Raw genomic sequence first — 11,857 nt, forward strand, 5'->3', positions numbered from 1 at the left:
AATAACCACCAAAAATCTATTTAAGCATAAAAATTCAAAAAGAAAAAATAATATAGCACCTTCAACTGCACCACAGACTAAAACAGTTAAATGTCGTCTATTAAACATTAGGTCTCTCTCTTCTAAGTCCCTGTTAGTAAATGATATAATAATTGATCAACATATTGATTTATTCTGCCTTACAGAAACCTGGTTACAGCAGGATGAATATGTTAGTTTAAATGAGTCAACACCCCCGATTCACACTAACTGTCAGAATGCTCGTAGCACGGGCCGAGGAGGAGGATTAGCAGCAATCTTCCATTCCAGCTTATTAATTAATCAAAAACCCAGACAGAGCTTTAATTCATTTGAAAGCTTGACTCTTAGTCTTGTCCATCCAAATTGGAAGTCCCCAAAACCAGTTTTATTTGTTATTATCTATCGTCCACCTGGTCGTTACTGTGAGTTTCTCTGTGAATTTTCAGACCTTTTGTCTGACTTAGTGCTTAGCTCAGATAAGATAATTATAGTGGGCGATTTTAACATCCACACAGATGCTGAGAATGACAGCCTCAACACTGCATTTAATCTATTATTAGACTCAATTGGCTTTGCTCAAAATGTAAATGAGTCCACCCACCACTTTAATCATATCTTAGATCTTGTTCTGACTTATGGTATGGAAATAGAAGACTTAACAGTATTCCCTGAAAACTCCCTTCTGTCTGATCATTTCTTAATAACATTTACATTTACTCTGATGGACTACCCAGCAGTGGGGAATAAGTTTCATTACACTAGAAGTCTTTCAGAAAGCGCTGTAACTAGGTTTAAGGATATGATTCCTTCTTTATGTTCTCTAATGCCATATAACAACACAGTGCAGAGTAGCTACCTAAACTCTGTAAGTGAGATAGAGTATCTCGTCAATAGTTTTACATCCTCGTTGAAGACAACTTTGGATGCTGTAGCTCCTCTGAAAAAGAGAGCTTTAAATCAGAAGTGCCTGACTCTGTGGTATAACTCACAAACTCGTAGCTTAAAGCAGATAACCCGTAAGTTGGAGAGGAAATGGCGTCTCACTAATTTAGAAGATCTTCACTTAGCCTGGAAAAAGAGTCTGTTGCTCTATAAAAAAGCCCTCCGTAAAGCTAGGACATCTTTCTACTCATCACTAATTGAAGAAAATAAGAACAACCCCAGGTTTCTTTTCAGCACTGTAGCCAGGCTGACAAAGAGTCAGAGTTCTATTGAGCTGAGTATTCCATTAACTTTAACTAGTAATGACTTTATGACTTTCTTTGCTAACAAAATTTTAACTATTAGAGAAAAAATTACTCATAACCATCCCAAAGATGTATCGTTATCGTTGGCTGCTTTCAGTGATGCCGGTATTTGGTTAGACTCTTTCTCTCCGATTGTTCTGTCTGAGTTATTTTCATTAGTTACTTCATCCAAACCATCAACATGTTTATCAGACCCCATTCCTACCAGGCTGCTCAAGGAAGCCCTACCATTATTTAATGCTTCGATCTTAAATATGATCAATCTATCTTTGTTAGTTGGCTATGTACCACAGGCTTTTAAGGTGGCAGTAATTAAACCATTACTTAAAAAGCCATCACTTGACCCAGCTATCTTAGCTAATTATAGGCCAATCTCCAACCTTCCTTTTCTCTCAAAAATTCTTGAAAGGGTAGTTGTAAAACAGCTAACTGATCATCTGCAGAGGAATGGTCTATTTGAAGAGTTTCAGTCAGGTTTTAGAATTCATCATAGTACAGAAACAGTATTAGTGAAGGTTACAAATGATCTTCTTATGGCCTCGGACAGTGGACTCATCTCTGTGCTTGTTCTGTTAGACCTCAGTGCTGCTTTTGATACTGTTGACCATAAAATTTTATTACAGAGATTAGAACATGCCATAGGTATTAAAGGCACTGCGCTGCGGTGGTTTGAATCATATTTGTCTAATAGATTACAATTTGTTCATGTAAATGGGGAATCTTCTTCACAGACTAAAGTTAATTATGGAGTTCCACAAGGTTCTGTGCTAGGACCAATTTTATTCACTTTATACATGCTTCCCTTAGGCAGTATTATTAGACGGTATTGTTTAAATTTTCATTGTTACGCAGATGATACCCAGCTTTATCTATCCATGAAGCCAGAGGACACACACCAATTAGCTAAACTGCAGGATTGTCTTACAGACATAAAGACATGGATGACCTCTAATTTCCTGCTTTTAAACTCAGATAAAACTGAAGTTATTGTACTTGGCCCCACAAATCTTAGAAACATGGTGTCTAACCAGATCCTTACTCTGGATGGCATTACCCTGACCTCTAGTAATACTGTGAGAAATCTTGGAGTCATTTTTGATCAGGATATGTCATTCAAAGCGCATATTAATCAAATATGTAGGACTGCTTTTTTGCATTTACGCAATATCTCTAAAATTAGAAAGGTCTTGTCTCAGAGTGATGCTGAAAAACTAATTCATGCATTTATTTCCTCTAGGCTGGACTATTGTAATTCATTATTATCAGGTTGTCCTAAAAGTTCCCTAAAAAGCCTTCAGTTAATTCAAAATGCTGCAGCTAGAGTACTGACGGGGACTAGAAGGAGAGAGCATATCTCACCCATATTGGCCTCTCTTCATTGGCTTCCTGTTAACTCTAGAATAGAATTTAAAATTCTTCTTCTTACTTATAAGGTTTTGTATAATCAGGTCCCATCTTATCTTAGGGACCTCGTAGTACCATATCACCCCAATAGAGCGCTTCGCTCTCAGACTGCAGGCTTACTTGTAGTTCCTAGGGTTTGTAAGAGTAGAATGGGAGGCAGAGCCTTCAGCTTTCAGGCTCCTCTCCTGTGGAACCAGCTCCCAATTCAGATCAGGGAGACAGACACCCTCTCTACTTTTAAGATTAGGCTTAAAACTTTCCTTTTTGCTAAAGCTTATAGTTAGGGCTGGATCAGGTGACCCTGAACCATCCCTTAGTTATGCTGCTATAGACGTAGACTGCTGGGGGGTTCCCACGATGCACTGTTTCTTTCTCTTTTGCTCTGTATGCACCACTCTGCATTTAATCATTAGTGATCGATCTCTGCTCCCCTCCACAGCATGTCTTTTTCCTGGTTCTCTCCCTCAGCCCCAACCAGTCCCAGCAGAAGACTGCCCCTCCCTGAGCCTGGTTCTGCTGGAGGTTTCTTCCTGTTAAAAGGGAGTTTTTCCTTCCCACTGTAGCCAAGTGCTCGCTCACAGGGGGTCGTTTTGACCGTTGGGGTTTTAGATAATTATTGTATGGCCTTGCCTTACAATATAAGGCGCCTTGGGGCAACTGTTTGTTGTGATTTGGCGCTATATAAAAAAATTGATTGATTGATTGATTGATTGACGTGTTGTGCTTATAAGTCTCAGTTTGATATTACACATATCTACTAAGGATTCTGTATGTGGAATTACTGTCATATATTGTTCTTTTAGGTTCCCAATTTATATAAGTTACATATTGTACAAATTTACTAAGGATCTTATATCTGGTTTGACTGTCACATGCATTACTTACAAGTTCCAGATAGAACAGATACAAACTTCATAAAATTTATGTATATCTTTTCCATATGGGTAAACCCAAGACATTTATTGTTTTGTATGGTCAACGTCATTTAATTTAAAATGCCTCCCTTCCTGCATTTACTAAGGCCTGCAGCACATTCCAACAAAAGGTTGGACAGGGACAGTAAGCCAAACAGAGATTTCTGACATCTGACAATCCGGATCTGGATCACCTCCAAAATTGCCCTAATATCTAATATGTGGTGCAAATTTGGTGAGAATCCGTGAAGTAGTTTTGACGTAATCTTTCAAAGCCTATGTAAAGTGAAACTTGATCCACAATCTGGATCCAGATCACCTCCAAAATTTAATGTCTTCCATGGTCTAATATGAATCTGTGGTGAAACTTTCATCAAAATCCGTGCAGCAGTTGTGACGTAATCCTGCTAACACAGACAGTCAAACAGACAAATAAATAAACACCAGTTATTTTATTACGTCCTTGGTGGACGTAATAATAGATGATGTTATTTCAAAAAGCTGATGTCAACAAGTAATTGTGATCATAATGTGTTGGGCTGCAATGGTACACTTGTCTCCCGATATGATACATATCATGATACATGGGGGGTGCCAGTAAGATACATAATGCAAAACTTTGAAAGACTAGACCATGTAGAAAAGTTAGATATATAGCCACAAAAGGTGAAGTCTTTAAGGACCAAAGATGGTTCAGAGGAACTCCAGCTGGTCAACAAATGCAGGAGAAAATGGTTGACACATTTAAAAACAAGGTTCCTCAAAGGAGGATTTGCATGTTTCTCCCTCTATAGTGCATAATATCATTAAATGATTCAAGGAAGCTGGAGGCATTTTTTTCAATTGGGGGGGGGGGGCTCAGCCATAACAGTGCGTCAAGCTGGAGGCGTTTTGTGCATAAAGAGAACAGGTCCCAGCCAAAGATGAACACCCGCGACCTCTGACACCTCAAGTGGCACTGCAACAAGAACCGCCATTCATCAACAGCTGATATAGCCACATGGCCAAGGGATTGCTTTGGGAAATCTTTGTCAAGCCACGACAATATGGAGGTACCTTCACAATTGATACTTAAAACATTCTGTACACATTACAAGAAGAGAGAAGAATCTTTATTGTCATTGTACAAGAAATACAATGAAATTCTGTTTGACAGCATCTCTTTTTTTAGCAGCTGCAGTGTCACAGGCATAGAGAAGAAAAAAATAAAATAAGAAGAAGAATAAGAATAATATTACAATAATATTAAAAGGTAACATAAGTAATAAATATTAATAGTCTCTATTAAACTAGTGCAAAAACAGTTCTGTGCAATAGTCTATTTATTGGACTGGGAGGTAGTATGTGTGTGTGTGTGTGTGTGTGTGTGTGTGTGTGTGTGTGTGTGTGTGTGTGTGTGTGTGTGTGTGTGTGTGTGTGTGTGTGTGTGTGTGTGTGTGTGTGTGTGTGTGTGTGTGTGTGTGTGTGTGTGTGTGTGAGACGGCAGAGGATTTGGGCACAGGGATTTTGGTGGCAGTTTTCAGGCAGGTAGGGACTGTGGTTTGCTGCAGCACATGGTGAAATATGTTAGTGAATACTGCAGCAAGCTGATGGGTACATGATTTTCAGCACCCTCCCTGGTACTCTGTCTGGTCCTGGTGCTGGTCGTGGAGCCAGCTGGTCAGCACGGGCTCTCAGACATGAGGGTGAGACACCATCAGGTCCTGGAGCCTATGTTGGCACACCTCCTCTTTACAGATAGTTTGTGCGGGTGGTGTTGCAGAGGGGAGGGGGACAGGGGTGACTCGGGGAGCGGGAAGTCTAGTATTGTTGGGGTGAGTGACCTTCTGCTCCACTGGAGGTTTCTGTTCTCCTTGAGTTTGTCTTCCCATCTTTGACTTTCAATTTTATAACAAAGTTTAAAACTGCCTCAAAATGTTTGAGGAATTTTAAATATCTAAGCAGAAGTAATAAAGTCGTGGGTTTTAAATTTGTGTTCTTCTTTTATCTTTACTGGTTTAACATATTGTACATATGGAGATACTTCATTGTAGATTCATGTATTGACCAAAATTTTGATTAAAGGTTTTGTTGGGCCCCAGAATATTTTTACATTTTGAAGTGGGCTCTGGCATTCTTAAGTATTGGACAGGATGGTCTAAAAAAATAATGAATAAATGAAACTGTTATGCGGCAGCACGTTGGCTTAGTGGTTAGCACTGTTGCCTCACAGCGAGAAGGTCATGGGTTCAATTCCCGTGGCCTTTCTGTGTGCAGTTTGCATGTTCTCCCCGTGTTTGCGTGGGTTTCCTCCAGGTGCTCCGGTTTCCTCCCACATCCAAAGACATGCGGGTTAGGTGGATTGGAATCTTTAAAATTGTCCTTAGGTGTGCGTGTGGGTGTGTCTGTGTTAGTTTGTCTGTTTGTGGCCCTGCGACAGACTGGCGTCCTGTCCTGGGTGTACCCCGCCTCACGCCCTCCGTGTTGATAACCATTTGTAAAATCCAGGCAGCTTTTGATGGCTTTCAGTGGAGTGAGTATATGAGAAATTGTTTAACAGCTGAAATGTGGAGGTTTTCAGCTTGAAACAGGCTGACGACGGCGCCTGAGAGCGCTGCGCGACGTCTCGCACCGTGGGAAGTCCTTAAAGCGACAGAATCACCTCAAAATCTCTCATCAGCTGTTAAAATTTTCACCGAAAACCAGCTTAATTTTTCGAACCGTGTCCACTTCGATGTGCCTCACAGGTTTAGAAAAAATTTTGATCAAACAAAGCACCAGTCTCTCAGCAACTTCTCAGACAAAGGAATTCCGACGAGGGGCTGGACGACTCCTCCCACAAGGAGTGCTCACAGGCGAATGACGTCACCGACAGGCGTGGAAAAACTCACGCATGTGCACGAGGGTTCAAGCATGTCTGATGTAAAAACATATGAATGAAATCCATATAGTTTTTGAAAAAAATAAAAAGGACCTATACTTTATGGACAGTCCTCGTAACTCTGCTGAAGTCCAACAGTCTTTTTTTTGTTACAAGATTATTTCTTTGATGTCTTTTGCAATACTCTGTGTTTTTGTCATTGTCTGTCTGTCTTGCTTTTATCTTGTAATTGGGTTCAAGCAGTGGATCATGTGGTGATGCTTGCAAACTTGTTTTTTTTTTGTTTGTTTGTTTGTTTTTGCTTAAATCTGGCACAAATATAAATGACTAGCTATAAATGACTGTTCTCCACCCTTCCCCGTTGGCCAGTCAGATATCTGCGCCAAATGTCACCAGCAGCTTTATCAGCTCCAGGTGCCCGTCAATGATGGACTGGTGGAGCGCCGTCTGTCCTTCTGGACCAAAGGAGTTGATGTTGGCTGCCTGGCTCATGATGGCAGCTCCGCTGGAATGTGTTGGACAAAGTGATCCTGCCGGCGCCCTAAAGCTGATAATAATCGTCTTCCCCTGTTGAGCGTCTCTGCTCAATGCTACACGTTGGGTAAGAGCAGTCTTTAATATCTTTAATATGATGCGAGCGTGAAACCCAGAAGTGTGACACAGCAGGTCCTCAAAAGCGTGGACCACAGCACTTGGCCTGCCCCCCATCCCCCGCTTGCTTGCCACCCAGACCTCAGGTTCCAGTTTTGTGGGCTTTTGTGCGGTTGTTTTTATTCCTTGTCTTTTTTATTTTATTCTCTTTTTATTTTTTTTTGGGGGGGGGGGGGGCTTGCGGGGTTTATGGGTTTATGTCTGCATTCGACGTGCACTCTGGGTAGTCCACCTGGATTCAGGTGCTGCTGCTGCACTCCGAAATGCGCAACTCATTCATGCCGGCTTCGTATTCTGAGTATTTGTACAGCATTTGTAAGTGGCTGTACGAATGTCTGTCCCATACCAATGCAGCTCAAATTCTGTTTTTCCAGTTCATGTGATTAGTACAGCATTCGTGCTCTAGTGTGACAGGGCCCGGAGAAATGTTGCTTTATCGGAATGCAAAAGATGGAAAACCATGCCCTAATTTTTTGTGACAGGCTCAAAACTTTTCAAGCACCTCTCATATATGCAGTATCATATTCACACAACTGTGACAGGTTGCATATTACATTTTTTAACACACTGAAATCATTCAGATTGTGGAATCTGAACATATCACATTCTTTAATGCATAAAAACAAAAGCAATTAGATAAAATACAGATGCATTCACATATCCCAAGTAGCAGAGTCAGAGTAGAGGCAATAGTTCCCCTGAGCATGAACACATGGGTGCTATACTTACCCTATTTCCTATTTGACATAGACAGAGTAAGTATTGCACTCAGTGACACCCTCCACAAGCCACCGAAGGTCATTGCTGAATGGGCTGGCTGTTTACAAGGTGCTGAGTCAAAGCATATCCATGGAAAGTTGAATGGAAAGGAAAATATGGTCAGAAAAGATGCACAAGCAATAGGGATGACCTCAGCACTGAGAAGACAACACAATTCATTGCCTGATGGAAACCTGAACATTGATATTGATGACCTTATCATTGACCCCAACACCCTTGAGCTTCAGCTCTTCCTGCTCCGGCAATTTCAGATGCACCTACTTATATATGTGATAGATTTGCTCCAAATCAGGTTGAAAATCGAATCACGTGATTTTGAGCCCAGTGATGCCAACCTTTGCCAAAACAAGCCATTTTAGGGGCATTCTGGGGTTGACCTTCATCCACATACCAACTTTCAAACAAACTGATATTTAGTCCTTGCCTGGGCAAGTCCAGAACACACAATTTCTCTCAAGTATGGTGCAAAGCAAACTAATACCCCCATCAAACATAGCCGGAATCATGTAGAGTGGCGTCGGACTTATGAATTGGCACACATCCAAAAAGTGTTGGATTTCAGTTCCAAAACGTTCTGACAACCATCTACAGAAGTCGACACAGTTGGTCAAATTCAGCCAATGGACGAGAGTGTGATGCGTAGTTCTAAAGCGTAGTTCTAAACAGAAGCCCTGTGTACACCGCCAATCCGTTCACATCTCTAACCGTTTTTCCCCACTCGACGACACACCCACCGAGGATCAAACTCTGGTTATTGGCGACTCTGTTTTGCGAAATGTGAAGTTAGCGACACCAGCAACCATAGTCAATTGTCTTCCGGGGACCAGAGCAGGCGACATTGAAGGAAATTTGAAACTGCTGGCTAAGGCTAAGCGTAAATTTGGTAAGATTGTAATTCAAGTCGGCAGTAATGACACCCGGTTACGCCAATCGGAGGTCACTAAAATTAACATTAAATCGGTGTGTAACTTTGCAAAAACAATGTCGGACTCTGTAGTTTTCTCTGGGCCCCTCCCCAATCAGACCGGGAGTGACATGTTTAGCCGCATGTTCTCCATGAATTGCTGGCTGTCTGAGTGGTGTCCAAAAAATGAGGTGGGCTTCATAGATAATTGGCAAAGCTTCTGGGGAAAACCTGGTCTTGTTAGGAGAGACGGCATCCATCCCACTTTGGATGGAGCAGCTCTCATTTCTAGAAATCTGGCCAATTTTCTTAAATCCAGCTTCTCTCCCCCTGCCATCCCCTCATTACCCCATCCCCGTAGAGACGGTGCCTGCTCCCAGACTACCAATAACCAGCAAAAAATCTATTTAAGCATAAAAATTCAAAAAGAAAAAATAATATAGCACCTTCAACTGCACAACAGACTAAAACAGTTAAATGTGGTCTATTAAACATTAGGTCTCTCTCTTCTAAGTCCCTGTTGGTAAATGATATAATAATTGATCAACATATTGATTTATTCTGCCTTACAGAAACCTGGTTACAGCAGGATGAATATGTTAGTTTAAATGAGTCAACACCCCCGAGTCACACTAACTGTCAGAATGCTCGTAGCACGGGCCGGGGCGGAGGATTAGCAGCAATCTCCATTCCAGCTTATTAATTAATAAAAACCCAGACAGAGCTTTAATTCATTTGAAAGCTTGACTCTTAGTCTTGTCCATCCAAATTGGAAGTCCCCAAAACCAGTTTTATTTGTTATTATCTATCGTCCACCTGGTCGTTACTGTGAGTTTCTCTGTGAATTTTCAGACCTTTTGTCTGACTTAGTGCTTAGCTCAGATAAGATAATTATAGTGGGCGATTTTAACATCCACACAGATGCTGAGAATGACAGCCTCAACACTGCATTTAATCTATTATTAGACTCTATTGGCTTTGCTCAAAAAGTAAATGAGTCCACCCACCACTTTAATCATATCTTAGATCTTGTTCTGACTTATGGTATGGAAATAGAAGACTTAACAGTATTCCGTGAAAACTCCCTTCTGTCTGATCATTTCTTAATAACATTTACATTTACTCTGATGGACTACCCAGCAGTGGGGAATAAGTTTCATTACACTAGAAGTCTTTCAGAAAGCGCTATAACTAGGTTTAAGGATATGATTCCTTCTTTATGTTCTCTAATGCCATATACCAACACAGTGCAGAGTAGCTACCTAAACTCTGTAAGTGAGATAGAGTATCTCATCAATAGTTTTACATCCTCATTGAAGACAACTTTGGATGCTGTAGCTCCTCTAAAAAAGAGAGCTTGAAATCAGAAGTGCCTGACTCCGTGGTATAACTCACAAACTCGTAGCTTAAAGCAGATAACCCGTAAGTTGGAGAGGAAATGGCGTCTCACTAACTTAGAAGATCTTCACTTAGCCTGGAAAAAGAGTCTGTTGCTCTATAAAAAAAAGCCCTCCGTAAAGCTAGGACATCTTTCTACTCATCACTAATTGAAGAAAATAAGAACAACCCCAGGTTTCTTTTCAGCACTGTAGCCAGGCTGACAAAGAGTCAGAGCTCTATTGAGCTGAGTATTCCATTAACTTTAACTAGTAATGACTTTATGACTTTCTTTGCTAACAAAATTTTAACTATTAGAGAAAAAATTACTCATAACCATCCCAAAGATGTATCGTTATCTTTGGCTGCTTTCAGTGATGCCGGTATTTGGTTAGACTCTTTCTCTCCGATTGTTCTGTCTGAGTTATTTTCATTAGTTACTTCATCCAAACCATCATCATGTTTATTAGACCCCATTCCTACCAGGCTGCTCAAGGAAGCCCTACCATTATTTAATGCTTCGATCTTAAATATGATCAATCTATCTTTGTTAGTTGGCTATGTACCACAGGCTTTTAAGGTGGCAGTAATTAAACCATTACTTAAAAAGCCATCACTTGACCCAGCTATCTTAGCTAATTATAGGCCAATCTCCAACCTTCCTTTTCTCTCAAAAATTCTTGAAAGGGTAGTTGTAAAACAGCTAACTGATCATCTGCAGAGGAATGGTCTATTTGAAGAGTTTCAGTCAGGTTTTACAATTCATCATAGTACAGAAACAGCATTAGTGAAGGTTACAAATGATCTTCTTATGGCCTCGGACAGTGGACTCATCTCTGTGCTTGTTCTGTTAGACCTCAGTGCTGCTTTTGATACTGTTGACCATAAAATTTTATTACAGAGATTAGAGCATGCCATAGGTATTAAAGGCACTGCGCTGCGGTGGTTTGAATCATATTTGTCTAATAGATTACAATTTGTTCATGTAAATGGGGAATCTTCTTCACAGACTAAAGTTAATTATGGAGTTCCACAAGGTTCTGTGCTAGGACCAATTTTATTCACTTTATACATGCTTCCCTTAGGCAGTATTATTAGACTGTATTGCTTAAATTTTCATTGTTACGCAGATGATACCCAGCTTTATCTATCCATGAAGCCAGAGGACACACACCAATTAGCTAAACTGCAGGATTGTCTTACAGACATAAAGACATGGATGACCTCTAATTTCCTGCTTTTAAACTCAGATAAAACTGAAGTTATTGTACTTGGCCCCACAAATCTTAGAAACATGGTGTCTAACCAGATCCTTACTGTGGATGGCATTACCCTGACCTCTAGTAATACTGTGAGAAATCTTGGAGTCATTTTTGATCAGGATATGTCATTCAAAGCGCATATTAAACAAATATGTAGGACTGCTTTTTTGCATTTACGCAATATCTCTAAAATCAGAAAGGTCTTGTCTCAGAGTGATGCTGAAAAACTAATTCATGCATTTATTTCCTCTAGGCTGGACTATTGTAATTCATTATTATCAGGTTGTCCTAAAAGTTCCCTAAAAAGCCTTCAGTTAATTCAAAATGCTGCAGCTAGAGTACTGACGGGGACTAGAAGGAGAGAGCATATCTCACCCATATTGGCCTGTCTTCATTGGCTTCCTGTTAATTCTAGAATAGAATTTAAAATTCTTCTT

At 40.5% G+C, this 11,857-nt stretch overlaps 1 long non-coding RNA gene across 1 annotated transcript in view; it reads left to right on the forward strand.

The window, feature by feature from the left end:
• LOC117501140 overlaps positions 1-6,839 on the forward strand; it is a 1,097,271-nt gene extending 1,090,432 nt beyond the window's left edge. The window contains exon 3 of the long non-coding RNA XR_004557940.1: positions 6,778-6,839. This is a non-coding gene — a long non-coding RNA (uncharacterized LOC117501140). The remainder of the gene's footprint in view (positions 1-6,777) is intronic.
• The last annotated feature ends 5,018 nt before the right edge of the window (positions 6,840-11,857 follow it).

Source organism: Thalassophryne amazonica, chromosome 19, assembly GCF_902500255.1.
Source record: "Thalassophryne amazonica chromosome 19, fThaAma1.1, whole genome shotgun sequence".
Taxonomy (NCBI): Eukaryota; Metazoa; Chordata; class Actinopteri; order Batrachoidiformes; family Batrachoididae; genus Thalassophryne; species Thalassophryne amazonica.